We start from the raw sequence: 5,597 nt of genomic DNA, 5'->3' as shown, positions 1-5,597 counted from the left end.
CCAATCCCCCCCCCACTCCTGAACTTGGCTCACTCATTCATGTTGGCTTTTTCAAGGCTATCTCTGCCGACGGACTGAAAGCTCCAGGAGAGCAGAAATCAGATCTGAAGTATTCTCCTCTGTGGCCATAAGGCCTGGTGCAGTGCCTGGGACTTACTAGGTCCTTAATAAACAGTAGTCATGGACTAAAGCCAAAGCATGGTGGCTTTGTACAAATTCCGTAGCCAGACTCCCTGGTTTGAATTCCACCTCTGCCACTAGCTGTGTTGACCGGGGCAAGTTATGGAGTCTTTTTGTGCCCCTTGGGAGCTTTGCTTGGTGACAAAATAAAGTTAAAAATACCCTGCCTCAGGGAGCCTGCGGGGGGGCTCAGTCAGTTGAGTGCCCGACTTCGGCTCCGGTCCTGAGCTCCGGGTTTGTGGGTCTGAGCCCCGCATCGGGCTCTGCGCTGACAGCTCCGAGCCTGGAGCTGCTTTAGATTCTGTGTCTCCCTCTCTGCCCCTCCCCTGCTCACACTCTCTCAAAAATAAGTAAAATTAGAAAAACACTTTCTAAAAAAACAAAACAAAAAAAAACACACAAAAAAACCCTTCTCTTTTTAACCAGAGACAATTTCAGGGAATCTCTGATGTTCATCTGTTTGTCTCACAGGAAATGGAAAATACAGAGGAACAAAAGTGAAATGCGTTATAATGATTGGAGGGGAAGCAAAGGGATACTGAGTCCGCCCCGTGACCCTCTGTTCCCTGCCATCTCATCCTGCTGGGAGGAAAGAGGTACATGTTTTTATCCCCAGGACACCAACAGGAAAAATGAGATGCGAACTTTGAGCAATATGTAAACAGGTTACCTGACAAAAGAGGTTGTGCGAAGATAGAGCCCAGCTCTTCAAACTGAACCTGGTGGGAAAGACAGCTGTGAAGGCTGGCTTAGCGAATACATGCGGAGGCTCTGAAGAATGAAACCAGAATGATCTGGCCCGTGGACCAAATCCAGCCCACTGGGTGTATTTGTAAATAAAGTTTTATTAGAAACTAGCCATGCCCATTCATTTACGTAGGTCTGTGGGTCCTTCCAGGTTACAACAGCAGACTTGACTGGTTGCATCAGACCTTCCAGCCTGCAAAGTGTAAAATATTTACTATCAGAGGCTTTACAGGAAAAAAAAATGGCCTGTCTCTGATTTAGAGAACAGTGCCATGTCTGGATCGTGTTGTTATTTCCCAAGTATTAGCATACTCAAGTTCCTGTTCCGGTTCGAACTAGTTCACTTAACAGGGAGGGTTTTTTGGCTTTTTTTTTTTTTTTTTAATTGCAATCTTTTATTCAAGTTCATCTTATAAACTTGAAAAAGTTCAACGGTTTGGTTCTGGGATCAAACGAATACAGCTTCTCCACTTTGGGGGCACACAACTTGCCCGTGGTTCTTGAACAGAACATTTTTACCAACTTGGAACAAAGCAGGTGACATGGAATGCTTTTTGCTCAGGAAGATGTCTTTTATTCAAGCTTAAACATACGCTGCTCCTTCCAGCAGTAAGATCCGAGGAATTTTGTCTATACTCCTCTGACTTAGCTAATCCTGTTTTCTACCAAAGTTCAGATATCATTTGTTGGCACCTAGGTTTTCCATTCAATAGAAGTATGCCTTCTCCCAATTTCTTTCATAGATAGATACCTCTTAAAAACTAAACATCTGAAAACAAACACATTGTTCCCTAAATGCTAATATATTCAAAAGTCTGTCTTTTGAAGCTAAAAGGGAATTTGCTGTAGCTTTGCAGTGACTTCCGAACTGGGAATCCGGCTTTCCAGCTCTTTGTGCAGATGTTTGATACCTATTTAAACTTTCATCTTGTCTCTTAAAAACTCTACCATGGAAATTTTTACACATAGGCAAAAACAGAGAGAAGAGTATATATAATAATCCCCCATGTCCCCAGGAGCCAGCCTCAACAAGTATCAATATTCTGCCCGTTTTTTCCCCACTTACCCTTCTTCCCAACTTTGTGCTTGTTTATTATTTGTTGCAGTATCTGAAGGCAGACCTCCCACATCAAATCATTTCACCCATAAATACTTGTTTCTGTTAGATAAGGCCTTTCTCCTTTGAACAAAACTGTGATGCCACCATCACATCTGACAAAAATTAGTAATCATTCTTAATATCATCTACTACTACCCAGTCCAAGATCAATTTTCTCCAACAGTCTCAGTAATGTCTTGTTCAAGCTGGTTTGTTCAACTAAGAGCCCAAGTATGACCACACATTGCGTTTGTTGATGAGTCACTTAGGTCTCTTTTTATCCACAATAGATTGCACTCGGTTTGTTTTGATTTTTTTTCCACCTACCACTGGCATACACTTAAATTCTAATGGGCAACAAATCTTACCAAGAGTCGTACCTCTTGAGGCTGCACATGCTGGAAGCAAATTCTAGGTCCCTTAGGCACAAACTCACACAGCTCCACTTTCCAGTGCAATCCTCCGCTGGACCAATATGCCAGGCCACCCCACATACTTTCTGCTCTCGAGAGAAGGAATTTAGCAAGCTAACTCCCTAAAATTAAATCTTTTCTGTGCTGCGATGGCCTGAAGACTCTGAATGATTTTTAAAAAACAAGGCATCCATTCATTAAGGCTTTTTTTTTTAAGTTAGCCAAATTTAATCAAGAATCACAAAGTAAATCAGACAAGCCTTGTAATCCATTATTGTTACAAGTAACAACATTAATTAAACACCTAGCTCATGCAGGACATTGGGTTATAAAAAGGATGACCTGTGTCCCTGCCCAAAGCGACGGATAGCCTAAATGAAGCAGTTACCACATCGCTCAGACAAAACACCCAAGGAAGACGACAGACACAAAACCACTCAAACTGACAGCCATGACCCTGCCATTAGGTTAAGAATATTTGTGAGGTTGATCTGGGTGGCAGAAAAAAAAAGAACAAGAGTCAAAAGGAACAGAATATGACTGCTAGTTCTACCGTTATGAGCTGTGGCACCACTGGATTAGTTACTTAACTTCTCTGATTCTCAGTTTTATCATTTGTAAAATTGCCATAATCAGCTACCTCCGAGAGCAGGAGCTATAAATACTGAATCAGAAAATCTTCCATGAAAGCCCGGCACTAGTAATGATGATGAAAATAATAATAATGAATTCATTGACTATAAAACCCTGTTACATCAGACACTGAGCTAAAATGTTTTATGTGTACTATCTCATCTAATCCTATCAGTCAGAGGAGGCATCTCTTACTCGTCCATTATTTTCCAGATGAAGAAATTAAATGGATCGAGTGAGTATTCAACGTGCTTGCCCAATAGGACACAACTAAAGGCAAGAAGTCGCTCACAGGACCTCAGGGTCCTTGCTGTCTGTCAATCATGGTGTGATNGGCCTGCCTTCTAGGGCTTTTAAATCAATTGCATTATAAAGTCATAAAGCACAGCACCTCGCAGCTCCCACCCCTCCAATAGGAAGCCCCACGAGACTCCCTGAGTTGAAATACACAAGGCATGGATATATTCAGAGCCATAATGGCAGTTTCCTTCCATGTTGGGGCAAGTCTTCCGCAGTTGGCTTCAGAACATTTAGGACCTCCTCTATTATAAGGCTCAAATACCCAATACTTGTTCAAACAAGGTCAAAGTAAAAATCCTAATTATTTTTTCCTATAGTCTCTTACTTCCTTTTAGTACATATATACAAAAAAGGCTGAAGGAAGCGAGCCGCCAAGAAAGAGGTCCAACTGCCTGCAGCCACCATGTTTTGAGAATCCCGACCAAACCAAGTGGAAAAGGCACCTGGGGAAGAACAGAGGTTCCATCCGACAGTCCCGTGAGGTCTCCTATACGTGAAGCCCTCCTAGATTGTCTCACCTTCCCAGAGTTCAACTAGAACACATGAAGCTTCTGCATCACCCAGTCAACCCAAAAAACTGTCAGCAATAATAAAATACTGTTGGTTTAAGCCATTAAATTTTGGGGTGATTTGTTAGATGACTAAAACATCGGCTCTTCCAGCCATGCCAAATATCAAATCCATCCATAAACGGGGACTGAACAGAAGCTCACTGATGTTTCCCAGTGGAAATGCTACATTCTTTCCATTCATGGACACCCACTGGCTGAAAACACTCCTCTCTGTGAACCTGGGGTCTACAGTGCGCCTGGCTCAAAGGGGTTAAATAAATATGAATAGTGATCACATGGATACCAATGACAATGGCAGCTACTGTTTCCTGAGTGTTTATATACAAGGCTTCACGCTAAACCTTCTACTCATTTAACCTTCACAAAAGCCTTTGAGATGGAACACTATTATGCCCATTGTACAGATGAGGCCACTGAGGCCCTGAGTGGTGCAGTGACTCGGCCAAGATCACACAGCCAGTAAAGAGTGACACAGGACCTCCTTCATCCTCTGGCCATGTGATTCCATGTTATTCCTGAGCCTGTGCACCCTTTCAAGTGCCATCCTGCTTTAACAATTTGCTTCCTTCTAAAAGAGATGATAATGTCTGTAAAGCATTTAAAACCGGGCCTGACGTGTGGTAAGTTTCCAATAAACACTAACTCTCGCTATTGGGCACCTGTAGACAGGGACGGAAATTAGCAGTAGCTGTTTTGCTGGGTGTACAGGTCTCCTTCACCAGCCAAACATCCCGGGGTTTGGTGGGTTTGTTTACAAGTCAGCTCTCCTCCTGGGCTGTGAATCCCCCTGGGCGCTGCCCAGGGTTCTGGTTTTTCTCCGTAGGTCTAAGGTGCTGCACGTGGCCTGGCCCAAAGTAGGTGCTCAAGAAATGTTTGTGGACCGGAAAGGAAATGCTTCATTTGCCACAAATGGGGACTTGCTTTTACAGGATGACTCTCCCCCAGCCCTCAGTCCTTAAAGTGATTCCAAAGAGAAGGAGACGGCAGGAAGGGCCAAGTTTAGGAGACCCACCCGAGGAAGGCCGGCGCCAAAGGGCTCCTTGGGAGAAGTGACGGAGCCGGCTTGGGGCCAGTCCACGTGAGGAGTCCGTGCAAGTCCGTGGCCGCTCACACGGACGGAGGGGCTCCGAAACTCCGCGGCACTGGGAAAAGTCCCAGGGAAAAAGCGGAGACCCTGGGTGGAAGGTGGCCGCGCCTCCTCCCACCGGGACTTGGGGACGAAGCCCCCGCCCTCCACGCCTCCGGCCGCGGAAGAGCGGGCAGAGAAAGTGACCGGAAGTCAGGAGTTTCCCCACACCGACCAAAGTCCTCCCCCAGGAGGGGAGGGCTCCCCGTCCTCGCCCCGCCCAGTGAGGAGGGGCCGCCCCAAGTGCGTCCAGGAAGTTGGGGGTCCTGTGGTTCTGTCCCAACAGGGAGGGGCTGGCCTATAGCTCTCCCCCGGCGTTCCCTGCACCCCGAATCCCGTGAGAGGCTCCCCGGGAGGGGCGGGGCGCCCCGACTGTTACTTACAATCATCTAAGTCATGGTGCAAGTCCACAAAGTACAGAGGGCTCTCTGAAAACCAAGAGACACACAAGAGTTACACTTAAGGAGCGGGGCCGCAGCAGGCGGGCTCAGGGGCGGGCGGGGGTCCCCGGGCCTCCTGGGCTGGTC

The 5,597-nt window shown here is 46.0% G+C and overlaps 1 pseudogene across 1 annotated transcript in view; it reads right to left on the bottom strand.

Annotated features, from left to right (window-relative positions):
- Positions 1–5,597, bottom strand: part of LOC144243345 (serine/threonine-protein phosphatase 4 regulatory subunit 1-like) — a 76,067-nt pseudogene that overhangs the window by 69,991 nt on the left and 479 nt on the right. The window contains exons 2-3 of the transcript XR_013338625.1: positions 5,454–5,498; positions 851–1,120 (exon numbers count right to left, since the gene is read on the bottom strand). The product of XR_013338625.1 is annotated as a serine/threonine-protein phosphatase 4 regulatory subunit 1-like (transcript). The remainder of the gene's footprint in view (positions 1–850; positions 1,121–5,453; positions 5,499–5,597) is intronic.

This window comes from Crocuta crocuta, unplaced genomic scaffold (assembly GCF_008692635.1).
Source record: "Crocuta crocuta isolate KB4526 unplaced genomic scaffold, BGI_CrCroc_1.0 scaffold27, whole genome shotgun sequence".
Lineage (NCBI taxonomy): Eukaryota > Metazoa > Chordata > Mammalia > Carnivora > Hyaenidae > Crocuta > Crocuta crocuta.
Note: the sequence above shows the minus strand (reverse complement) of the source record. Positions and strands in the feature narration are given on the sequence as shown.